The sequence below is a fragment of the Phyllostomus discolor genome, chromosome 3, assembly GCF_004126475.2.
Source record: "Phyllostomus discolor isolate MPI-MPIP mPhyDis1 chromosome 3, mPhyDis1.pri.v3, whole genome shotgun sequence".
Lineage (NCBI taxonomy): Eukaryota > Metazoa > Chordata > Mammalia > Chiroptera > Phyllostomidae > Phyllostomus > Phyllostomus discolor.
In genome coordinates this window covers 98783578-98809907 of record NC_040905.2, presented here as the reverse complement: position 1 = coordinate 98809907, position 26330 = coordinate 98783578, and the positions used below count along the sequence as shown (strand labels likewise).

Here is a 26330-nt window from a genome sequence, read left to right as displayed (position 1 = left end):
GGATTCTTAGGGTATATTCCCAGCAGCAGAATTACTGGGTCAAAAGAAAATTCCATGCTTAGTCTTTTTAAGTTCAGACATTTTTTTTAATTTAAATTTTTTAATTTATTTTTTAGAGAGGGAAGGGAAAGAGAGAGAGGGAGAGAAACATCAATATGTGGTTGCCTCTCACGCAACCCCCACTAGGGACCTGGCTGGCAACCCAAGCATATGCCCTGACTGGGAATCAAACCACCAACCCTTTGGTTCACAAACCGGTGCTTAACCACTGAGTCACACCAGCCAGAGCTAAAGTTTAGACATTTTTATCTTCACATTCCTTGGCCTCCCAGTCACTCCCCCGACCCACCCCCTATACACATACACACTCTGAATTTGACACAGGATAGTAAGAAGCTAGGAAAATTGCTTGGCAAGTGGCATAGGGAAACTGAGACAGCTGAACACAATGGCTGAGCAATTTACAGCCAGGTAGGTGTACATGGTCACCAGGGAGGAAGGCCTGGCAGGGGCAAAACTGGGAAATCAAGGACCTCTCCCCCATGGTAGCTTCTTTCCCACTTGCCTTTCCTACCTGCCAATCCAGGTCCAGAAAAGCAGCAAAATCATGTGAGTGATGCCAGAACCAATTGCAATGGCTGCAGATTTCCTGCCCTGTCACTGACAAGTGGAGACCCTGACCCTGAAAGGGCACACCTGGGGAATGAATATTCTACTGAATCCCTCCCCTGAGACCTCCCCTAAGATTCCCACCTGTAATAAAGAGGTAAAAGCCTCAAGACAAAGGACCCAGTGCTTGTGGGGTCTCTCTGGGGAGCAGCTAACACCATTTCCTTTCCCTTCTTCTTTCCCTACTTCTTTCTCCACAGGTACTTGTCTCCTAAACTCTGAGGCAACCAGTGGCTGCCAGCTTGTCCCAGGCTAATCCCCTGTGCTTGCCCCCAAAGCTCCCTTTTCTCTGACCTGCCAGTGAGCTCAGGCAGCCCAACCTAGGCTCTCCTGTTGCTTCTTCTGTCCTAAATACTTCCTTGTTTCACTGCCCCCAGCTTTAATAAATATATCCTTATAGTCACCTGGACTTGTGTTATGAAATCTTTCCTACAGGAAGTCAAGAACCCATGCACTACAGCTGGCCCTAAGCAGACCCAGTCAGGGCCAGGTACCCTGTTTGGTAAGAAATTCACTGAGGAATTTGGCCCTTGGTTCAGGCCTCTTCCTGTACTGACCACACTGTAGACTCTTTCATTTCTTGAAACCCACTACTGAGATTTCTCCCAGCCTACCATCTCCTCCTATTTTCACCATCTCCATTTACTCTAAACTTGCACCTTTACCATACTGAAGCCACATTTCTTCTGCTCTCCCTATTTTTTCTAAATAGAGCTGACCTCTCCTGGTTTTTCAGCCTGGGAGCCCTTCTCACACCAACACCGTGCATCTCCCTGGGGTCACCCACCACTCCAGAGCTTTTCCTCTGGAGCATCTCTACCCCTGCCTTCCCTGTTCTCTTCTTCTTTTGCTGCTGTACCCACATCACCCTTGGGGAAGCTTCTCCTTCCTAGTTCCCAAGCATAACCTGGGGATGAAACGAGCTTATTCTTTGGTGCTCTCATAAAAACATGCACAAAGTCTCTATTCTCAGGACTTTCCTGCCAGTAACATTGCAGATGAAAGGGGAAACCAAGCTAACAGATATGGGGAAGTTACTAAGTTCTAATTCTCATAGGCACAAGTCTGTCATTCCGTCCTTATTGCAAGGCTTTCCTCCAAATATCTGTCAGAGGACTTGCCAGAATGAGCCAGCAAATGATGTGTCACCTCCCACCACCAGTGAACAGTTTGAAAATCTGAAGTGGCATTGAAGGACCAACTGTTCCCTGACTTGGAATAAGCCCCGTAGGGCATTTCCTCCTGTCTGAAAATTGCTAAATCCAGCCTTTTTCACCTTCATTCTAGTTTATCTCAACAAGGCAATTGACATATGAACTTCTAAAACTCAGCAACATGCCAATAAAGCCCATAGCAAGACCTACAAGGTCTGTCCAGAAAAAGTCCAGCCATTGTTAATATAACGAGAATGGTTTGCATGACATCAGTATAAACTGGTAGCCAAGGAGAGTGGACTGGAATGCATATGCATGAACAATGACAATTTCACTGTACTAGTCAGTGGGTGTTGTAGATGCCACTGAGTGAGCATGTGTACTGTGTGGTTGTCACATTCAAAATGACTGAGCAAGTACAGCAAAAATCTGCACCAAAATTTGTATTAAGCTTGAACATTCTTCTGCAGAAACTATTGGGATGATTCAGAAGGCCACAGCTATGGGCAACTGGTGACTGGCAACTTTGTCATGACAATATGCTGGCTCATGCATCATATCTTGTGCAGAATTTTTGGCAAAACATCAAATCACCCAGGTGACTCAGCTCCCCTATAACCCAGATTTGGTGCCCTGTGACTTCTGGCTTTTTCCCTTTGAAAATGAAAATATTTTCAGACCATAGATGAGATTTAGGAAAACACGACAGGGCAGCTGATGGCAATTGGGAGAACAGTGTAAATTCCCAAGGAGCCTACTTTGAAGGTGTCGTTGTCCTACATACAGTGTTTCTTGTATCTTGGATCTTCTTCAATAAATGTCTCTATTTTTCATATTACATGACTGGATACCTTCTGGACAGACATTCTATGTTTCCTGACTTCCCTTCACCCTACCCATCGGATTCTGAAGGACTGGACAGAGGACCAGGTAGGATGTACCTGAGAGAGACCCTGAGATTGCAGAGTCGTGGGGGACCAGGAGAGGAAGACAAACTCATGTGTAAAGCTGAGTTGACTAAAAGATTCCTTCTCAGCCATTCCCTCCAGAACAAATGTAAGTTCCCTGCAGAGTTGGATTAATCCTAAAGCTGAAAGGTTAAGTTTTAGAGCCCCTCACTTGCCAGAACTCCTTCTAAGGCCTTAAGAGGGGTGCCAGCAATTGTTCACATGGTGTAGTAGATACCTCTGGTGCCTGATGTCCCCAGCAGCCTCTGATTCCAGCAGAGCTGAATTCCCTGAAAGCTCAATGAGCAATGATCCGTTCCTTGAAAGCCCAGGCTCACCCCCTGCTCAGTGCATCCCATCCCAAGCAGTCTGTAAATTACTAAATTCTGCTTCTTCAATGGAGTTGAGGAGTGTGGGTGAAGTAGTTATTAATTACCTAGAGACACTTCATCCAAAGGGACACAGGAACCATCAGAGGTGTGGCAACTCTGGGAAGATATGCATAGTTGAGGTATGACCTTGATAATACAATTTGATATTGGCATTTCCTTCCTCTCTGTCTTACTCTTCCTGCTACCACATTCCTGAGACCACTTCCCAAATAAATGCCTGTGTCTAATAGGTCTTTGTCTTAGGCTCTGCATTCAGAAAAACCCAACTGAAAGTGTCTCTGTCCCTAGAAAGCCACCCCTCAGGATGATACTCTGGTACTAGGCAACCTTTCTGGTCATTCAGAAACAAGGACCCAATTTTCTGTTGCTCTAGTAAGTACAGTGATAGCTTCTGGGGTGCTGTAGCATTGTGATTACTGAGACTACTATGTTGGGAACCACGCTGCCTGGCATCAGAAGCTGTAACCCCCGCCAAGGCTAAGGCTGAGGGAGTGATCAGCCTTACCTTGGACCGTAAGTCAGTAAGGAGACAAAAGCTTATCTCCCTGGCAGGACCGTGGCTTCTGCTGCTTCATTCATAACTGACCCCCAATGCTTGGTCGGTTAGCCAGTGACAGGTAAGATTCCCCAAGGGGGGAACAACTTAAGACAGGCACGATCATGTGGGAGGCCCCCAAGAAAGGACTTTGGGGGCTACAGCAAAAGGGAGTGATGGACCCTCGCTCCTCGGCTTTGACATAGCCTGAGTCCTCACCATCTGGGAGAAAATCTTCTTATCTCTTTGTTGCCTTAGTTCCCTGGCTCCACCTAAGCCTGAAACAATGACAGGGTGGTGCAGCTTTGTGCAGAAAAGGGCGGGTTCTCCAGGTGATCAGGCCTAAGAAAGAATATGTAAAATCCTGTGAAATCTGCTTTGTTTAGAATGCTCTCAGTTGAATGATAAGGGTCCAGGGAAGAAGTAAGTTTGTTCCTTAAAGTTTTTTACAGCTCTTTGATCCTTACTCAGAATAGGCCCTCAGACTTCCTTGTTACCTATTGTTTGATCCTTACTTCCTAGCAATGAGTAATGAGCTTTACCTGAACTCTCATGCAAATGAAACCAATAGAAAGCCTCTCCGGCGGGGGAACTGCGCACTCCCCACTTGAGAGAGTGGCCATTCCCTTCCTACTTCCCCACAGGACTTGGTTGTCTCTGTGTATGTTTTTCTCACATGCTGACAAGCCATCTGCAGTGTTCCGCCGTCACTGCTGGTCGGTGGTTGCGTCACTACTACCTGTTGTGAATTGAGATGATTTCACATTACATTTCACTTAGTATAACTTTCATTTCTTCTGTTATGTTTTTGCTGTACTCAATGAGGTGTTGGAGCATCCTTATCACCAGTGTTTCAAACTCTTCATCTGAAAGGTTGGTTACCTCCATTTCATTTAGTTCTTTTTCTGAGTTTTTGTTCTGTTCTTTTATTTGGGCCATATTTCATTGTCTCCTCAGTTAAGCAGCCTCCCTGTATTTGTTTCTGTATATTAGGTAGACCTGCTTTGATTCCCTGTTAGAAAAGGCACCTGCAAATTGTGTGGGGCTGAGTCTTAGATAATTACCAGGGCAGGCAACCCACTTCACCTCTTTGTGGCTCTGTGTGGGGGGAGGGCTCAGAGAGGGGACAATGCCGTTGCCTGGCTTCTGGAGGTTTGCGCATCATTCCCCCCACTTCCAGTCACTTCACCCACTTCTAACATGCAACTGGCACCCTTCCATCTATTGCCCTGATGGTGATCCCACACTGGGTGAGTTTGCGTATGTTCTAAGTCTATGCGGGTCCTTAAAATGGACTCTCCTGGAAATCTGGCAGTTTCTTCCACCACCACAACCCCCACTGGTTTCTACAGCCAGAAATTATGGGGATCTATCTTACTGGCACTGGAATCCTGGGCTGTGTGATCTGGCCTAGGGCTGGGATCACTCACTCCCAAGATCTCCCTTCCAATTTTTATCCCCCACATGTGAATGTGGGACCGCCGTTCTGCCACCTCTGCTGCCTCTCCACACCACACGCCCTCTTTGCACCTCTCTGTCCATTTCCATGACTTCACTTCTGCTCATCTGGATGAATGTGACTTCTTTAAATCTTTGGTTGTTGGACTTCCATACAGCTCAATTTTCTGACAATTCTGGTTATTTGTTTTGAGATATAGTTGTAATTCTCTCTGTGGTTGTTCTAGGAGGTGAAGTGTACCTATTCCTTTATCTTGACCGTAAGTCAAGTTTTTTAATTTTAATTCATTTTTTATTTTTAATTACAATGGGCACACCTTATTATATTAGTTTCAGGAGTACACCCCAGTAATTAGACATCATAGAACTTACTAAGTGATCATCTGATAAATCTTGTGCCCTTCAGACACCATACATAGCTTTAGAATATTCCCTAATATTCTATAACTATGAATAGTCTAACATTCATAGTTATTATTGACTATATTCCCTATGCTGTACTTTACATCCCCATGACCTTTGTGTAACAACCAATTTGTACTTCTTAATCCTGTTACCTTTTTCCCAACCCCCTAACCTACCTCCCATCTGGCAACTGTCAAAATGTTCTCTGTATCTATGACTCTGTTTCTGTTCTGCTTGTTCATTTAGTTTGTTTTTTCAAGATTCAATTGTTGAGAAATATGTATTTATTGCTATTTTATTGTTCACTTTTAAAAATCTCTTTTTCTTTCTTCTTAAAGAAGACCCTTTAACATTTCTTATTATATGGTTTGGTGGTAAGGAACTCCTTTAGATTTTTCTTGTCTCAGAAACTATTTCTTTTTAAATTTTATTTATTTTTTTAAACTTTTAAAAAAGATTTTATTTATTTATTTTTAGACACGAAAGGGAGGGAGAAAGAGAGAGAGAGAGAAACATCAATGTGCGGTTGCTGGGGGTCACGGCCTGCAACCCAGGCATGAGCCCTGACTGGGAATCAAACCTGCAATGCTTTGGTTCACAGCCCGCGCTCAGTCCACTTAGCTATGCCAGCCAGGGTTCTTTTTTAATTTTAAGTGATAGCTTTTCTGGATAAAGTAGTCTTGATTGTAGGTCCTTACTTTTCATTTCTTTTGAATATTTTATGCCAATCCCTTCTGGCCTGAAATGTTTCTATTGTGGAACCAGCTGACAGTCTTATGGAAGCTCCCTTGTAGGTAATTAACTGTCTTTCTCTTGCTGCTTTTAAGATTCTCTTTAGCCCTGCCCAGCATGGTTCAATTAGTTGGGTGTAATCCCACAAGGCAAAAGGTCACTGGTTCCATTCCTGGTCAGGGTATATGCCTGGGTTGCAGGCCTTGTCACCAGTAGGCATGCATGCGAAAGGCAATGAATGAATCAATATTTCCCTCACACATTGATGTTTCTCTTGCTCTCTTTTTCCATACTTTCCCCTATAAATAAATAAAGAAAGAAAGAACAAATCTTTAAAAAAAGATCCTCTCTTTGTCGTTAGCCTTTGGCATTTTAATTATGATGTGTCTTGGTATGGGCCATTTTGGGTTCATCTTGTTTGGGACTCTCTGCACTTCTTAGACTGATATGTCTATTTCCTTCACCAAGTTAGGGAAGTTTTCTGTCATTATTGTTTCAAATAGGTTTTCGATTTCTTTCTCTTTCTCTTCTCTTTCCAGCACCTCCTTGATACAAATGTTGGTATGCTTGAAGTTATCCCAGAGACTCCTTACATTATCCTCATTTTTTGGATTCTTTTTTTCTTTTTGCTATTCTGATTGAGCATTTTTTGCTTCATTTTATTCCAAATCACTGATTTGATTCTCAGCTTCATCTCCTGTTGATTCCCTATAAATTAATCTTCATTTTAATTACTATATTCTTCATTGCTATTTAGCATTCAGACATGTTTTAGGATCTACTGTCATAAAAAAATGTTCTTGATCCAAAATTCCCTTCCACAGCAAAATTTATCAGAAGAATTTCCTATATTCAGTGTCACCAAGTTCTTTCACTGGGTTTACTTTCCACCTACTCCAATTAGATTTAACACTCCACAGAAACTGCTCTTGGCACAATTACCAACTACCTCTGTGTTGTAGATCCAAACTATTTTGCAGTCTTCTCACTCTTGGTGGTTCAAGTCAACACTCTCCCAGGCTTCCATGAACCTACAAGCTTTTTGTTTTCCTGTTATCTCACTGGCCACTTCTTTTCAGCCTCCCCTGCTAACCCCTTCTCCTTAAAATGTTGGAGTGCCCTGGCTTCTCTATCTATAATCTGCCCACCCCCACTGCAAAATTATCTCACCTATTCCAATAGCTTTCTATATCATTTACATGCTGATAGAATCTCCTGAAATTAGTAACCCCCTCCCACATCATATCAGGGTTGGCCTGTGTGATCAAGAGATGTTTCTTCCAAGACTAGGTCATAGTGTGGTTTCTGCCTTTCACTCTTTTCTGGATCACTTACTGTGGGGAAAGCTAGCTGCCATGTCCTTAGGACAGTCAAGCAGGCTATGGAGTGGCATGGGTGAGAAGCTGAGGCCTCTTGCGAATAGCTATGTAGGCAAGCCTATTGGAAGTGGATCCTCCAGCCCCTATCAGATGACTGCAGCCCCAACAGACATCTTGACTGCAATTTTATGAGAGATGAAGAACCAGAATTACCCAGTCAGCTACTCCCCAAATCCTGACCAATAGAAACTGTGAGATAATAAATGTTTGTTGTTTTAGGCTACTAGGTCTGGGCACTATTTGTTATGCAGCAACAGATAACTAATACAACCTCCAAGTTTATATCTCCAGCCTTGTTTACTGCAAAGACCCCCAAATTTGTACCAAAGCTTAAATCTCCAAAAGCATCTCCAAATTTATATGGACAAACCACAACTCTTGATGCTGAAAACACCACTACTACCCAGTTTCTACTCTGAGAGAAATCTCCATCTTAATATCCACTAACAGGCCAGAAACCTAGGGGTCGTTATTGATCCCTTCCTTTCACATTCCATGTCCAATCCATCAGTTCTGCTTCCAAAATTAATCTTGACTGTGTCTACTCTCCATTTCTATTGCTACTACGTTGGTCCAGGCCACTGGCATGACTCACCTGGACCAATGCCTCTTAACTGACTTCCCTTTTTCCATACTTTCCCACCCCACAACAGCAACCAGAGTTAATGGTCTTTATAAAATCTATACTATATTAAATGGTTTAATCCCCCCAGTGGCTTCCCAGTACACTCCAGAATAAAATTCAAACTCCTCACCATGACCTTTTAGGGCTTCGTGTAACCCACCTGCCCACTCTCTCTCATTCACCATTCTTCAAACATTTGAGCCATTTTTCTGTTCCTTAAATGCTTCAAACACATTCCTGCCAAGAGGACTTTGCATAGATTGCTTCCATAGTCTTCCCTTCTTTGTCATTGAGGGCTCAGCTCAAGTTACCTCCTCAGCCTCCTGAGTTCTGTACCCACTTTAAAGTCATATTATAATAGGTAACCATGGTAATTATTAGTGTTGTTCCCAATATTTTTGGTTCTCCCCCTTTCTAGACACATGCTCCTTGCCCCTTTGAAGTTAGGTATAAGCATGTGCCTATTTTCACCAAATGAAATGTAGACAGCAGAAATTTTGAGAGCCAGTATCTGATCTGCCAAACCCATTTCCTGCCATGGTGACCATGGAAGTATGTGTCAAACTGAGCTTCCGTCAGCCTGAGTCCCTGAGTGAGTTAGGGTGATCATGCCCAACTTCCAATCTGTGATAAATGTGAGGCCTGAATGAGAAAGAAACCTTTATTGTTTCAAACAACTGCGATTTTGGAGTTGTTTGTTACTACAGCATAACTAGCCCGTCCAGACTTACACACTGTGTGCTAGGTCCTCGTGTGGGTGCCTCACCTGCATTAACTCATTCACTTCTCACACCAACCCTATGGAGTAAGTACTGTCATATTCCCATGTTATAATGCAGGGACCAAGGCACAGCAAAGTTAAGCAACGTTTCTGAGACCATAGAGCTAGTAGGGAGCAGAGGTAGAATTTGAACCTAGCTAGTCTGGTTTCAGATTTATGCTCTTAGTCATTCTGCTATACTGCCTCTCAGAATTTCAAACTAATGTTGGAACAGGAATTGACAAAATTCGTGAGTTTTATGAAATATTTGTACATATATAGAAAAGAGGGAACTGCCAGTTTTTATTTTTTCATTTATTGATTTTTAGAGAGAGGGAGGGAGAGAGAGGAATACTGATTTGTTGTTCCACTTATTTATGCACTCATTGGTTGATTTTTGAATGTGCCCCAACCAGGGATCAAACCCACAACCTTGGAGTGTCGAGTGAATGCTCTAACTGACAGAGTGATCTGGCCAGGGCAGGGCTAACCACCAATTTTCATCCTGAGTTGAGATATATATTAATTATATTTACAAGTATTCATATCATATATTTAAACAGAGATGTCATGATATTTCAGCAACTATTGTATTTTATTTTATTTTTTATTTTTTGCAAGCTCGGGTCTTTACTATAAGGTGTCAGCTGAATAAGTTACAAGGGTGATACATGTGCAATAAAGGAAACTGCCAGCTCTCCTGAAACTTCTTCCTTGAAAAGGGAAGAAGTCACAGTGATTTGGACTGGGAAAAGATAAACAGAGACAAGCTAATCTATTCTGGAACTAAAATCAGGTTTAGTTGCTATTTCACTATCAATACCAGGGCAACAATGATCAAGTACAGCAACCAATTAGAATAACAGACATTTTAGGGTTAATGGTTATTTCTACAAGATCTAAAATAATCTCTAAAGTCTGAGTGTCTTAAAAAAACTATCCCCACCTTTTAGAAATACTTCTGAGAACAGTTTTGAAAGATGCTTTAAACAAACTCTCTTGAGGTATAGCTTACATATAATAAAACACACACTCATTCTAAATGTACATTTTGATAAACCTTGGCAAATGTATACACCTGAGTACCTACCACCACTATCAAGATACTATAGAACTTTTCCATTACTGTAGGCGGTTTTCTCCTGACCATTACGGGTCAGCCCTACCCTCTCCCCGAAACCCAGGCAACCACTGATCTGCTTTGTGTCACTACAGGTTAGTTTGGCTTTTCTAGTGTTACACATGAATAGAATGATACAGGACACTTTTTGTGTGTCTGGATTTTCAGTCAGCATAATGGTTTTGAGAATCTTCATGTAGCTGCATGTATCAGTAGCTCATTCCCAAAAGCAGTTTTTACTAACAGAAAATAGAACAAGTTTCAATTCTGAAGAGGACTGTGTAAATATTCTCTACTTCATTCAGATAAGACTTTTTTATCATCACATCCTCCTTGGGGCACATCGAAGTGAATCTCCTTTTTTAAAAAAAAATTTATTTTTTATGTTTTTAGAGAGAGGAGAAAAAAAGAGAGAAAGAGAGAGAGACAAACATTGATGTGAGAGAGAAAAACGTTGATCAGTCGCCTTTCATATGCACCCAGCTGGGGACCTCATTCTCATTCCAGGCACGTGCCCCGACTGGGAATTGAACTGGCAACATTTCCCTTTGTGGGATGACACCCAACCAACTGAACTATATTGGTCAGGGCTGAACCTCATTTTCAAGTGAATTTTCTTTCTCCTAAACCCTAAGGGTCCCAGTGAGACTTGTCAGGAGGGGAGCAATGGGTAGTGGCAGCTTGTCCCAGGCCAACCCCCTGAACCTGTCTCCAAGGCCCCCTCTTCTCTGACTTTCCAGGAAGAAGACAGCAGCTGCGTCTTGGCTCACTGCTTTCCCATTACATTTCTAGTGAGCCAGAGAAGCCCCACTTAGGCTCTCTCATGTCACTTCTTCTGTCGCAGGCCCTTCCTTGTTTCACTGTCCCCAGGTTTAATAAATGTACTGTCAAAATTAAAAAAAAATTCTTGTAAACTATATTTTATTGATTATGCTATTACAGTTGTCCTAGTTTTCCTCCCATTGCCCCCCCAACCCAGCACCCTGCACTCCCTTAGGCAATCCCCACACCATTGTTCATGTCCATGGGTTGTGCTATAGGTTCTTTGGCTACTCTGTTTCCTATAGTGTACTTTACATCCCCATGGCTACTTTGTAACCACCCATTTGTACTTCTTAATCCCCTCACCTCTTCACCCATTCCCCCAAACCACCCTCCCATCTGGCAACCATGAAAACACTCTCCATATCCATGATTCTGTCTCTGTTCTTGTTTGCTTAGTTTGTTTTTAGATTAAATTGCTGATAGGTATGTATTTATTGGCATTTTATTGTTCATAGTTCTGATCTTCTTTTAAGTAAGTCACTTTAACCTTTCATATAATGACAGTTTGGTGATAATAAACTTCTTTAGTTTTTTCTTGTCTGAAAAGCTCTTTATCTGTCCTTCAATTCTAAATGGCATCTTTGCTGGGTAGAGCAATATTGGCTGTAGGTCCCTGCTTTTCATCATTTTGAATATTTCTTGCCAGTCCCTTCTAGCTTGCAATGTTTCTTTTGAGAAATCAGCTGACAGTCTTCTGGGAACTCCCCTGTAGTTTACTAACTGCTTTTCTCTCACAGCTTTTAAGATTCTCTCTTTCTCTTTAACCTTTGGTATTTTAATTATGATGTGTCTTGGAGTGGGCCTCTTTGCATCCCTCTTTTTTGGGACTCTCTGTGCTTCCTGGACTTGTATGTCTATTTCCTTCACCAAATTAGGAAAGTTTTCTTTCCTTATTTTTAAAAAATGGATTTCCAATTTCCTGCTCTTTCTCTTCCCCTTCTGACACCCTTATGATGGGAAGATTGGATTGCTTGAAGTTGCCCCAGAGGCTGCTTACACTATCCTCATTTTTTAAAATTCCGTTTTCTTCTTGTTGTTCTGATTGGTTGTTTTTTGTTTTCTTATGACCATGTCATTGCTTTGATTCCCAGCTTCATTCACTCTCCTGTTGATTCCCTGTATATTGTTCTTTATTTCCATTAGTGTATCCTCTGTTTCTGACTGCATCTTTTTATGCTGTTGAGGTCCTCACTAAGTTCCTTGATCATCCTCATAACCAGTGTTTTGAATTGTGCTTCTGATAAATTGCTTATCTCCATTCTGTTCAGTTCTTTTTCTGGAGTTTTGATCTGTCCTTTCATTCAGGCCATGTTTCTTTGTCTCCTCATTTTGTCAGCCTCCCTGTATTTGTTTTTATGTATATTAGGCAAAGCCTCTATGACTCCCTGTCTTGGTAGCTTGGCCTAATCTGGTAGGTGTCCTGTAGGGCACCTACAGGTGGAACAATCTAGTGGCACAGCCTCCCCTATGACCCAAGCTGGATATTCAAGGTGCACCCTCCATAGGGGCTGAGTACACCCTCCTCTTGTAGTTGAACCTTGATTATTGTTGGCAGATCAATGGGAAGGATTTAGCCAGGCCAGTTAGATGCAAGGACTGGCTGTGACCATTGACCACCAACCTCCGCCCTCTGTGTAATATCAGCTGTGCAGGGGCAGGGTCGTGATGTTCCAATGTGATCTATAGCTGTCTACTGGGTGCACAGGCTCTGGGGTTTCCCAGGTGGGGTAGGCCAGAGTCTGCTACCACCTGTGTTCCATCTGAGGCTAACCAGCATGAGCTGCAAAGCAATCTGTAGATGGCTGCTACCTATGCTGGGCTCGGAGTTTCCTGAGTGAAGCCAAACTGTGGTCCAAAGCTTATTTTGGTTAGTGCTGGGCCTGGGGTCTCTTATTCAGAGGTATGGGGGCTGGGGGCTTGCTGAGGCTGGTTGTTGCTTGTTTAAGAGGACTTAGGAAGATATAAGCCTGAACTGAGATAAGCCATTCATATGGAAAAATGCCTGTTAGTTGGGTCAGGTGGTACCTTAGGAATTCCCCAGGGTGGAGTGAACCATGTGATCCAGGTAGATGGAATCTCATATAGGGCCCTGCCTACTGGCTCTGTGACTCTGGTGGGGGATGGCTCAGAAAAGGAACAATGGTCTCTGCCTACTTTTCTGTCTGAGAGAAAGCTGTCCGCTAGCTCTCATCCTGATGCCAGACACTTCAGTTTCTCCCTGTATGACTGGTGCCTTGGAGGATGCTACCCCAATGCTGGAGCTCAGAGGGAGTGATTCTGAGTAAGTCTGTGTGTGAGCTATTTAAGAAGCACTTCTTGGTAATGAAGTATTTCCTTTCACTGACTCAAACACTGTTGGATTTTACAGCCAGAAGTTATGGGGGATTATCTTCCTGGCACTGGAAGCCTGGGCTGGTGGACGTGGTATGGGGCTGGGATAACCCTCCCAAATTTTTATCCACCACACATGAGTGTGGGACCAACCTGTTCCATGTCTGCATGTCTACACATCTCTTACCAGTCTGGATGGATGTGGTTTCTTTCATTATGTAGTTGTCGGACTTCCATGCAGCTCAATTTCTGATGGTTCTGAATGATGGTTCTTCTGTAGTTTACTTGTAATTTTGATGTGGTTGTGTGGGGAGATGAGCCATGTTTACCTATACCTCCATCTTTAAAAATTGTTTTTAACTAATTTTATGACATGGAATTGTGTCCACTCCTGTGTAGCTGCTGACAAGAGAAGACATATCCTTGAAATTCTATTTCTCCTGCAAGACTCAATATCAGTTTTCCAGTAACACATAGAGGAAAGAACAGTCCTGGGGATCTGAAAACCTACCATACTGAAGGGAAAAAAGCAGAAGAGAATTTTAAACAAGAGCATTAAGGACATATAATATCTTCTTTGATACACCTGATATAATTAGCACTCTCTCTAGTCACCTTCCTACATCTCCCTGATTCATCTCTGAGACTTATCACAATCTGAAATGACCTTGTCCTTTCTTTTTCTGAATGTCTGTGGTAGACCGAGTAACCATTCACCGACATCAGCCTTTCTGTCAGAGAGGTGATTTTCCTCTCCCATACCCAGGAAGCCAGGCCTGGCCAGATTGATCCACCCTGATACATGTAACTCTAACTCACCTATTTTCATCACTGGAGAGTATACCATTGGGTGAATATACCACTATTGACTTTACTCTCTTCCTGTTGAGAATTAAGTTGTTTCTGAGACAGTATAGGGACTTGGGCCCAGGAATAGAAAATGCTGGGTAGCCAGGATGCCAAGTTAAGACCAGGTGGTCAGAAGGAACATGGGATAAGCTGACAAAAAAAATATCATCATTCTTCCACTCCATACTCAAAAACACAGAGGTAACATGCTTTATCTCCCTTCTAAATGTCTGCTTAAACAACTGACCTGCACATGCAGCTGAAGGTTTGATCACTCTACAACCTTTCTAGGGGGCAATAGTGAGCAGTCTGTCACCTTGTCCCCACAGATAAGCACAAAAGTAGTTAGTTACCAGGCAACAAAGCTGTAAAAGGAAGTCACCCCACCCAGACATGGGAAATTCCACAAGCCTATCTTTTTCAAAAAGCCCATCTTTTTGCACGATCCCACTTTGTCCCAGTTTGTAAAGCAGGCCAAGCAGAGCCAGCCCCAAGTCAGTTCAGAGGACCTTCCTTTCCTCTGTGCTACCTCCCTTGTGCTCAAACATAAGCGTAATAAAATCTGTCCGAAAATTTCTCTGAGGCTTTCCCTCAATTTCTGTCTTGGGGAACCCAAGAACTCCAATGCTGGTAACATTTCCATTTTTCACTTTTACAATCAGTGTTGCAATGTACATGTCCTAAGTGGCCCCTGACCTTATTATACATGAGTGAGCCTTTCCCCAGGTGTGTCATAGGAATGGAGCTGATGGGTTAAAGGGCCATCCATCTTCCCCTTCACCAGGAAGTGTCAAGCGCTTTGCAAGAGGGGTGTACCCCTGATGTTTTTACTTCTAGCTGCCCCAGCTTAATGGAAGTTCAGCCACCAAAGCTTCCCCTTGACCCAGCGCAGGCCCACACAGATCCTCATTCACCAGTTCTGCTTGTTCCTAGCTCACAAAGAGCTTTTATTCACTTTTATCTTGACTAGGTCTTCCTGGGTTTTTTTTCTATTTTTGTGTCTTATTCATCATTATTATGTTTCTGAAGAATAGAGTCATGATGCTGCTATTTGACTCTAAATAAGTGTGAATGAAGAAAAGGTTCTGTGGAAAGTAACCTCACCGGGTGATCAGATCATAGATTCTAACCGGACAGGTCAAGGTGGGTAGCCATGTCCCAGTCATGTAACTTTTCATAAAAGGTTTATCTTTGTCTTAAGACCTGTCCAGTGTTTCTGTGCATCTAGCTTAATGCGCCTTTGAAATAAGTATAACTGCCCTCAAACTTAACTATCTTGACTACCAATCTCTTTCTTGCTTTCTCCTACCTTCAAGTGGTCTTCCTTACGTTCCCTCCTTAATTTCAAATGCACAGGAGAAACAGCAAGACTGTCATTCTCTGGAGTATTTGAGATCTTGCTTCCTGGCAACTGTCATCAGTTTTGTCTCTAATTCTCTACAGATTTGGATGTTCTTATGTCAACATAAGTCTGTCTTAAGCTACTTTTCTATATATCTGCCTCCTTCCTCATGTACATCTAACTTGAATACCTGCTCCTTGGGCCTGGAAATACCTTTCCAGGCCGATCTTGGAGGCTGCCATGTTCTTTCTCCTGTTTTCTGACTCATCTTTCTGAGCTTGGCTCAGATGCAATTCTTCTGTTTCTTCAATCAGAAGGAACTTCTCCCTTCTCCATCCTCCCAGGATGGCAGCTGCTACTGCATTTGTGGTCAGGCGCCCAAGCCGGCGGCCTGGCTGTCTGGTCTCAGCCAAACTGTGACTCTCTGCCGACAGATGCTCCTCCTTTTTTGCATAACCACAATGACTTGTGGTCATTGACCCCCAGGTGACAGCATACAGGGTCACTTGGGTATAGGTGATCTGGAGCGCATGGGTGTGTCCACTGGATTTCTACTGCTCAATGGCAATAATAACAGTAGCCCACATAAGCTGGCACTCTACTAAGGGATTCTCACCTTCCCAAGCCCACCCTCCAGAATACTATAAAATAGAGTTATTCTTCCTTTGTTACAGCTGAGGAAATTGAGGCTCAGAGAGAAGGAATGACTTGCCCAAGGTAACACACCCATTGTTGATGGCACATTCACTCCTTTCCCCCCAAATTATCCTGTGTTCAAAGGACCTTCTGCTGTCTAGGGCAGGAAATAGTAGACTGTGCTCCACCTGGTGGCAGGATGCAGCAACACAAAATGTCCCTGCAAAGTTGAGAGGGTCACTGCCTTGAACATAACGAAGCAAGTCACAGGGTACTCAGCTGAATAGAACACGAGTTTAAGACTTCCTCTTACATTTTTTCCCAATAGGTAATTTTTATTGCATTTTAAAAATATCAAAATAGGTTTTGAGAATCATCTGCCATCATCTTGTTCCATAGCTAGATGACTCTTAGATCTTATTTATCAGCTTGCTGAGTGGTTCATTTTTCAGAGACATAGATAACATCTAAAATTTTTCCTTGTGTTGAGCTGTTTTGGCTTGCTGAAGCAAAGCAGCTGAATTTGATACAAGTTCAATGCCAGCAACTTTCTGGGCTTGAGATATTGAACAAACAATGACTGGCCTTATATGGACACTACTGATAGATTTTTTTTCATACAAAAAATGTCAGATTTCAACAAGAACCCCATTATCCTGAGTAAAAATGGAGATGGGGAAATGAGTGTTCACAGACCTCATCTTGTGGTGGAAGCCCCATGGAACACTCTTGATCACATGGGGTATTTGACCAGACTGTGAACTACAGCAGTTTCTATCTATTCTCCACTGTTTGTCAACTCAGACCCTCTTCCTTTTATTTCCAAGGAGGCTGAGTTCTGCATTGGTGAAGTCCCTTTGCAGAATTCTCCTGGGGCCCTTCACATTAACTGTGCATCCCTTCAGAGTGGTGTTAACATTTTCCAGAATGTCAACAATCTGGTTGTTGAATATGGTCTTTATTCTCGAAGCAGATGCAGCAAAGAGAGCATATTAATGTTTACTTTTTTTAACAGCTTTGAGATATAATTCACATGCAATACAATTCATCTATTTAAGGTGTACAATTCAGTGGTTTGTTTTAAGATTTTATTTCTTTCTAGAGAGGGGAAGGGAGGGAGAAAGAGAGGGTGAGAAATGTCAACATGAGATCAGCTGCCTCTTACAGGCACCCAGAACAGCCTGGGCCTGCGCCCTGACCAGGAATTGAACTGGGGACCTTCTGCTTTGCAGGATGATGCCCAACCAACTGAGCCACACCAGTCAGGATTATAGTCCAATGGTTTTTCACACTTATCACAGATAAGTGTGACCATCGTTACAGGCAATTTTAGAAAATTTTCATCACCTCATCAAGAAACTCTGTACCCTTTGGCTATTTACCCTTTTGTCACAGGTGGGCACAGGTAACCAGGTTCTTGGTGATCGGGACAAAGAATTGAACTGAACACCCAGAGTTTATAGCAGAGAACATGGGAGCAGGCCAACTCCCATGCAGAGATTGACCTCATGGGCTGGAAGGACTCTATTCTTATAGGGCGGATCCTTCCTGGCTTTTTTTGGTGGGCTTTCACTGTGCATGTACAAGTAGTTATATTACTTTAAAGCTACTGCACATGTGGTCTCCCATGATTTTCCCTGATTGGCCGCCAGGAAAGAGGGTCCCACAATGTTACCAAATTGACCCCCCTTTCTCCTGGGATCCCCCTGTACTAGGTTCGCCTTTCCCTTCGCCAGAGAATTATAACTCTCCATGTTAGAGATTGGTGAAAAGGAAAGGAATTATTTATTCAAGTTATACAGATTTAAGAGTAATGACTTAACGTCTTCATCAAAATCCCCAAAATACCCACAAATACACACAGTCCTTCCTTTCCCCCTTTGCCCAGTTTGGGGTACTGTATCTCAGGAAAAGAAACAGAAGTCCGTGGCTCAGGCAGCCCCTGGTTTTTCCCAGTAATCTGTTCTCGGCTGGTAGGCCTCCCTCGGTTCCTGGCACCATCAGCTGTGTTGCCTGGCATCATCAACTGGGATCTTCAGCTAAAGCTGAGTGGTGGTTCTCTGCTAAAGCTGCATGGTGATTCTTCTCATGGCTGTGGGGGGTCCCCACTCTGGCTAAAGTCATGTGGTTCTCCCTCACCAAGGCTGCGGGGGTCCCCACTATGCCAAAAGTGTGTGGTTCTCCTCTCAATGGCTGCCACGTCTGGGTTTAAATCCCCACGCCAATCTTCCTCTGAAGCCCCACTTCCGACTCCTCCCACAATCGGCTACATTGGCCAGCACTTGCATATCCTTCTAGCTTTACTGTGCTGCCATAGTGAGTCTGGGCAGGGGTGGCCCAATGGCACAGAGCCAACAACTCCAAGCTCTCACACAGGTGCTGTAACCAGGGGGAGTTGCCTCCCAGTTACATCCTGGGTGGAAGTCACTCCCTTCTCCCTGGCTCAAAGCTTGGCCACAGCTATTTAACATATCTATGAAACCAATGAAAGGTTATAGATATGCTAAATGACCATGCCTGAGGTTAGCTGCAAAGCTGTTGCTATGCAAAACAGCTCTCAATGACCCTGTTCCATGTGTCGCTTCCTCCAACTCACACCTGTGTGTATGTGGGGGAGTGGTGAGGACATCCTATAAATCTTTCTAATATTTCCTGGACACCTTGAGTTCTGGACCCCATTACAAATTCTTCTTTTGGGGGCCCCCTGGCTGCACCCTCCTACACTTTTATCCCTCATACCTAGCCCTCAGCAACCACTAATCTACTTTTGTCTCCATAGATTTAGCTATTATTGATGTTTCACATAAATAAAATTATATAATATATGGTCTCCTACCAATTCAATGTTTTGAAATTAAGTGTGTTTACATTGTGATTCTGCTTTGTACTACAGTTAATTGGAATCAGTAGTTTTGGCCTTGAGATTTTATACATTTTCAAGATTAGCAGAATATTACAACAAATCCAGAATTCAATTTTATCCTCCCTTTCCAAAGAGAAGCCCAGAGGCTCTATTCTCCAGAGGAAACAAAATGAAAAGGAGGAAAAATAACCACCAAGGGAGTTAGGACATTTTGAACTTTTATTGAAGTTTTTACCATCCAGGCCCCTGATCTCCAGGCCCTGCCTGTGCTGGGGTCTGTGCTCACCTTTGAGGTGCAAAAGGCTGGGAGATGGATAGTCAGGGCTGCCTCTCTTGCCCCAATTCAGGGCTTCAGAGTGGCCCTGCCAGTAGGAAAGATGCCCCAGGACACACCAGAGGTCACTCAAAGGGGCAAGAGTGAAGAAAAGAGATGAATGTCCCATCTGCCAGAGGAGGGAGGGGCAGTGGCTAAAGATGAGGCCCTTGCCCACAGGCCAGGCCAGCTCTCGAGCCTGTCTAGGGGAGCCACAGGCACTTCCTGGGTGTCGGGGTCTTCTGCAAGGTAGGCCGCAGCACAGGCATCTGCTAAGGTGGCACATGGAAGCTCTGCTTTGGGTCTGACTCTCAGGAGGCAGTTTTTCAAACTGATCCACTGCTCCTGACTTCACACTTGGGGCAGGTTAGCCAGGTCCCTACTTTCACAGTAGTCCCTTTCCCCAATAACAAAAAATGACAGTCCTTTGTCTCAAAGACTGGGTGGGAATATACAACTCTAGGACATGTCCCAGAAGTGAGCAGCTGCTGCTGCAGGTCCCAACTCGGGGAGTTAAGCAGGTGCTTTAAAGAAGAGGACGGCTCTGGAAACCTTAAGTACAAATTCCCCCTGGACAATTTCAGGTGAGTTCAGGGGGTGGGGCAGAAGTGTTCTTGCTGAGCTGGATGGAGTAGAGGGGAGGGAGGCAGAAACAAAGGTCCAGTGCCAGTGGAGACCTGGCTGGTAGTAAGAGGGCAAGAGAGGAAAAACACAAAAAGAAGCTAAAATGATGACAAGAGTTTCTGAAACTGGATTTGCAGCACAAATACAATGAGGAGCTGCCTGTGGCTTGTTTTATTCCCATCTCAGCTACCTGGGAGGATCTTCAGATCAGAAATGGAAGGACAAATGTTGGTAGAGGAATCTGAAAACCCAGTGTAGTGAGTTGCATAGCGTCCCTCCCGAATTCCGTTTGCCCAAAACCTCAGAATGTGGCTGTTTTAGCTTTCTAGGGTTGCTGCAACAAAGATTCATTCTAGAAACTTTCTTGTGAATTCTTTGGGATTTTCTAAATTTAGAATCATGTCATCTGTATATAGTTTTACCTCTTTGCAACCTGGATGCGTCTTATTTCTTTTTGACATTTCAATATTATTTTATAGCCCTGGCTGGTGTAGCTCAGTGGACTGAACGCTGGGAACCAAAGTGTCCCAGGTTTGATTCCCAGCCAGGGTACATGCCTGGGTTGCAGGCCATAACCCCCAGCAACCGCACATTGATGTTTCTCTCCCTCTCTCTCTCTCTCTATCTCTATCTCCCTCCCTTCCCTCTCTAAAAATATAAATAAATAAAATCTTTTAAAAAAATATTATTTTATATTAGTTTCAGGTGTATAGCATAGTGGTCAGACAATTATATAATTTATAAACTGATCCCCACTGATAATTCTAGTGTGCATCTGGCACCAAACGTAGTTATTACAATATTTTTTACTATATTCCCTATGCTGTACTTTACATCCCTGTGACTATTTTGTAACCATCAATTTGTACTTCTTAATTCCTTCACCTTTTTCACCAAGGCCCCCAACTCTCCTCCCATCTGGCAACCTTCTGTTTGCTTTCTTTGAGTCTGTTTCTGTTTTGTTTGTTCATTTATTTTGTTCTTTAGAGTCCACATGTAAGTGAAATCATATGGCCTTTGTCTTTCTCTGTCTGACTTATTTCCCTTAGCATAATACCATCTAAGTCCATCCATATTGTTGCAAATGGTAAGTTTCATTCTTTTCATGGCTGAGTAATATTCCCTGTGTACATGTATCACACCTTTTTTTATCCAGCCTATTGATGTGCACTTGGGTTGCTTCAAATTTCTTGGCTATTGTAAATAATGCTGCGATGAACATAGTGATGCATGTATCTTTTCGAATTAGTGTTTTGGATTTCTTCACATATATACCCAGAAGTAGAATTGTTGGGTCATAAGGTGGTTCTATTTTAGTTTTTTGAGGAAACTCCATACGGCTTTCCATAGTGGCTGCACCAGTCTGCATCCCACCAACAGGGCAAAAGTGTTCCCCTTTCTCCACATCCTCACCAGCATTTATTTGTTGATTTATTTATGGAAGCCATTCTGACAGGTGTGAGATGATATCTCTGTTTTTAATTTGCATTTCCCTTGTGATTAGTGATGTTGAGCATCTTTTCACATGTCTATTGGTCATCTGTATGTCCTTTTTAGAGAAACGTCTATTCAGATTCTCTGCCCTTATTTAATTGGATTGTTGGGTGTTTCTTTTGTTGGTGTTGAGTCATATGTGTTCTTTATAAATTTTGGATATTAACCCCTTATCAGATGTATCATTGATGGATATATTCTCCCATTCAGTAGGTTGCCTTCTTGTTTTGTTGGTGGTTTCCTTTGCTGTGCAAAACTTTTTAGTTTATGGAGTTCCATTTATTTACTTTTTCTTTTGTTCCCCTCACCCAAGGAAATGTATCAGACAAAATATTAGTAAGCCCTTATCAGTGTGGCTCAGTTGGTTGAGTGGCGTCCTACAAAATGAAACATCACCAGTTCGATTCCCCGTCAGAGCACATGCCTGGGTTGAGGGCAGTCCCTGGTTGGGGTGCGTGTGAGAGGCCACCAATTGATGTTCTCTCACACGTTGGTTCTTCTCTCCCTCCCTTTCTCTCCCTTCCACTCTCTCTAAAAATAAATAAAGCCTTTTAAAAAAAAGGTAATAGTCCTTCTAAAAAATATTAGTAAGATCAATGCGAGAGAGTTTACAGCCTATGTTTTCCTCTAGAAATTTTACAGTTCAGGTCTTCCATTTACAACTTTAATCCATTTTGAGTTTATTTTTGTGTATGACGTAAGAAAGTGGTTTGGTATCTTTTTTTTTTTGCATGTATTTGTCCAATTTTCTTGACACCATTTATTGAATAAACTGTCTTTGCCCCATTTGATGTTCTTGCCCCCTTGGTCATGTATTGATTGACCATATAGACGTGGTTTTATTTCTGGGCTCTCTATTCTGTTCCATTGGTCTATGTCTGTTTTTATGCTAGTACCATGCTGTTTTGTTTAGTATAGACTTGAGGTATAGTTTAATATCAGGTAGGGTGATACTTTTATTTCCTTTCTAATTGCTCTGGATAGAACTTTCAGCACACTGTTAAATAGCAGCAGTAAAAGCATCCATCCTTGTCTTGTTCCTGACCTTAAGGGGAAAGCTTTCAGTTGTAGGTTTTTTATAAATGCATTTATTGTGTTGAGGAAATTTCCCTTTATTCTTAACTTTCTGATGGTTTTTATTATAAAGGTCTGTTGGATCTTGTCAAATGCCTTTTCAGCACCAATTGAGATAATCATGTTGTTACTGGAGAAACTCGGTTCTTCTTGCCGATGCAGTGAAGAATTGCAGATCAGCAAGTCTATTAGCATGCAAGCAGGTTTTATTAGTGATGCATTCTCATGGAAGAGAATGGTCCAAGCTAAGGTGGGGGTTGAAAGGCATAGGTTCAGGGCAGGGCAAGGTAGGGGGCATCAGGTCCTTCGTGTTAAGGACTTACATAGTTGGCGGGATGGGATGAAGAAGTTCTATATTGATTGACAGGTAAAGGTGGTGCCAGCTTTCCACAGGACTTGAGGGAGCATGACTACCCAAACTTAGGTATGTGTGGGGGCCTGTTAGCCCAAATCCTAATCTCGCTCCAGATCCCATTTGCTCATCTTGTAAAACAGATGCATGACAGGAGGCAGTTAATTAATATTGAGGCAGTTAAACAAAGTTATTTATGGATTTTCTCTTTGGGCATGGTGCACTCCTCCTTCTCCCCTTTCTAGACCTTGGGATGAATACACAGTTTCAAAGGCTTTCCTTCCCAGATAGTGGAAGTTCAAGGACTCCCCTCTCCCCGTGCTAACATAATGTTTCCTGTGCTGTTGGAACACCCGGCAGTATTGTCGGACCAGGCTCAGGACTGCTGTTAGTGGGTGAGACAGGGCTCCCTTCTCCTTCCTGCCTTGGTTTCCTGTCTATCGTGCTTAAGGATGTGATTTTGTTGCCTTCATTTTGTTAACATAATGTATTACACTGTTTGATTTTTTGATGTTGAATCACCCTTGCATTCCTGGGATAAATCCCACGTGGTTGTGGTGAATAATTCTTTAAATACGTTGTCAAATCAAATTTGCTAATATCTCGACGAGAACTTTTGCATTTATATTCACAAGGGACATTTGTCTATAATCTTTTCTTCTGATGTCTTTATCTGGCTTTGGTATCAGAATAATGCTGGCCTCCTATGATGAGTCAGGAAGTGCTTCCCTCTGCTCAATTTTTTGGAAGAATTTGATGGGGTTTGGTGTTAATTCTTTAAATATTTGGTAGAAATCACCTGTAAAGCTATTGGTTCAGGACTTTTCTTTCTTCAGAGTTTTTGATTACTCATTCAATATCTTTACTTGTTATAGGTCTGTTGAGACTTTCTTTTTGAGACAGTTTAGGTAACTGGTGTGTTTCAAAAAAAATCTGTCCATTTCTTCTAAATTATCTAATATGTTGGTGTTCAATTGTTTATAGTATTCTCTTATCCTTTGTATCTCTATAAGTTTGGTAAAAATGTCCCCACTTTCACTTTTGGTTTAAGTTATTTGCATCTTCTCTTTTTTTCTTTGTAAGTCTATGCTATTATAGTCTGAAGGTGTGTATCCTTTCAAAATGGTTATGTCAAATCCTAACACCTGATGTGATGGTAACAGGAGGTGGGGCTTTTGGAAGGCTATTAGGTCATGAGGGCAGAGTCCCCATGAACGCTATTAGTGCTCTTACAAAAGAGGCTCCAGAGAGATACCTAGCCCCTTATGCATGCGATGATATAATGAGAAATCTGTGACCCAGAAGAGGGACGTCACCCACCCGTGCGGGCACCCTGATCTTGGACTTCCAGAACTGTGAAAAATAGGTTTCTACTGTAGGTAAGCTACCCAGTCTATGGCATTTTGTTACGGCAGCCTGAACAGACTAAGACAGTCTAGCAAAAAGTTGCTTAATATTATTGATCTTTTTAAAGAACCACCTTTTTGTTTCATTGAGTTTTTTCTCTTCAAATATCTTTTTTAGGTGACACAATTTAACTCATAAGAGTAAATTTATTTAAAAATAGGGTCCTTGCAGATGTAACTAGTTAAGGTGCAGCCATTTGGTTAAGATGGGCTTTAACGCTTCCATCTTTCACAGCTGAGTGCAGTGTTTGCTCCGAGTTGTTTGTATCTGACTTCTTATTATGTTGACTTAGTTTCCTTGTATTCATAATTTGTTTTTTTAATGAAAGGATGCTGAAGTTTTTCAAATGTTTTTTTTTCTGCATCAATTGAGATGATCGTTTTTTCCCCCTCTTTCTGTTCATGTGGTATAATTACATTGATTTTCATTTGTTGAACCATGTTGCATTCTAGGGCAAAATCCCACTTGGTCATGGCATGTAATACTTTAATATGCTATTATTTTTTAAAAGATTTTATTTATTTATTTAATTAATTTTTTTAGAGAGGGAAGAGGGGAGAGAGAGACACAGACAGACAGACAGACAGACATATCAATGTGCGGTTGCTGGGGGCGATGGCCTGCAACTCAGGCATGTGCCCTGACTGGGAGTCGAACCTGTGATGCCTGGTTCCCAGCCGACACTCAATCCACTGAGCCACACCAGTCAGAGCAATATGCTATTATTTTTTAAATTGTGATATATGGTGCTTTGATTTTTTTTTTTTTTTAAGAAAAGGAAGGGTTTCTTAAAGGAATGGTCAGCAGTTTCAGGGACCTCAGAGTGGTCAAGTAGGGGATGGAATGGAGGGGGATTTAGTTATTAAGAGGTTTTTGTTTTTGAGAGTACATTTATTAAAACTGGGCAAAGTGCAACAAGGAAGGGCCTAGGATAGAAGAAGCAACAGGAGAGAGAGAGAAGGTAGGGCTGCTTCGGCTCTCCAGAAACAGTAAGGGAAAGAAGTGAGCCCAGGTGAGGCTGCTGTTAGCTTACTGGAGAGTCAGAGAAAAGGGAGTTTTGGGGACCGGTTCAGGGGTCAGCCTGGGAAAAGCTGCCACTGCACATTGATCCCCTGGATGCAAGTCTCATGGGGTCCCTTAAAGTTTAGGAGGTGCAGGCCTGTGGGGGAAAGAGAGGAGAAAGGGAAAGGGAAAGGCGTGGGCATGCTCCTGGGAGGGAGAGCACACCTTAACAGGTTTTTGTTAAACTTGTACATGAATGTTCTTAGCAGCAATACATACAATATCAAAAAAGCAGGAAAAAAACAGATGTCCATCAACTGATTGATAGTTAAACAAAGTGGTATATCCATTCAGTGGAGTGTTATGCAGCCATTAAAGAGGAGTGAAGTTCTAATGCATGCTACAACATGAATGAATCTTGAAAATACTATACTAAGTGAAAGTAGCGAAGCACAGAAAGCTACATATTATATGTATCCATTTATATGAAATGCCAGATAAACAAGAAGCAGAGAGTAGATTAGTGGTTTCTTGGGGCTTGGGAGAGATGTTCAGACCAGGTTGGGAACTGGAAGATGTGAAAGGTTTGGTTTAGTTGCTATGGGGAGGGGAGGGAAAGCTGAGCAAGAATAAGTGGATAACTCAATATTTGGTTGAATTTATAGGCCCAGCTTTGAGCTTCCAAATGGCTGCAGGAGTTAGTATGAGATTGGGGTTATTAGGAACTAGCTGATGAGTTTGCAGAATTACTGTGGGCAATGTAGTTGCTAGTGAGCCAAGGTGCACTGGAAGAACGAGTGAGTTTTCAGAGATGGGAAAAAGGAATGCCGCATACTCTAAGCAAACTGTTAGTCATTCAGCACAGCACCTGGCACGTGTAGAAATACTCATTTGCAAAAAATAATAGTTGGCTGATATTTTTGGACAGGTTATCAGCTTTATTGAGATATCATTCACATACTCTACAACTCACCTACTTATATTGGTCAACTAATTTTTGACAAGTGTTCAAAGACAAGTGTCTTTTCAACAAATGGTGCTG

At 42.5% G+C, this 26330-nt stretch overlaps 1 long non-coding RNA gene across 1 annotated transcript; it reads right to left on the bottom strand.

Moving 5' to 3' along the window:
* Window positions 1-2443: 2443 nt before the first annotated feature.
* Window positions 2444-24703, bottom strand: LOC118499555. Its single transcript, XR_004902050.1, has 3 exons — window positions 22659-24703; window positions 18158-18163; window positions 2444-2456 (listed from the first exon to the last, which is right to left on the bottom strand). It is a non-coding gene; the product is annotated as an uncharacterized LOC118499555 (long non-coding RNA).
* Window positions 24704-26330: the final 1627 nt, after the last annotated feature.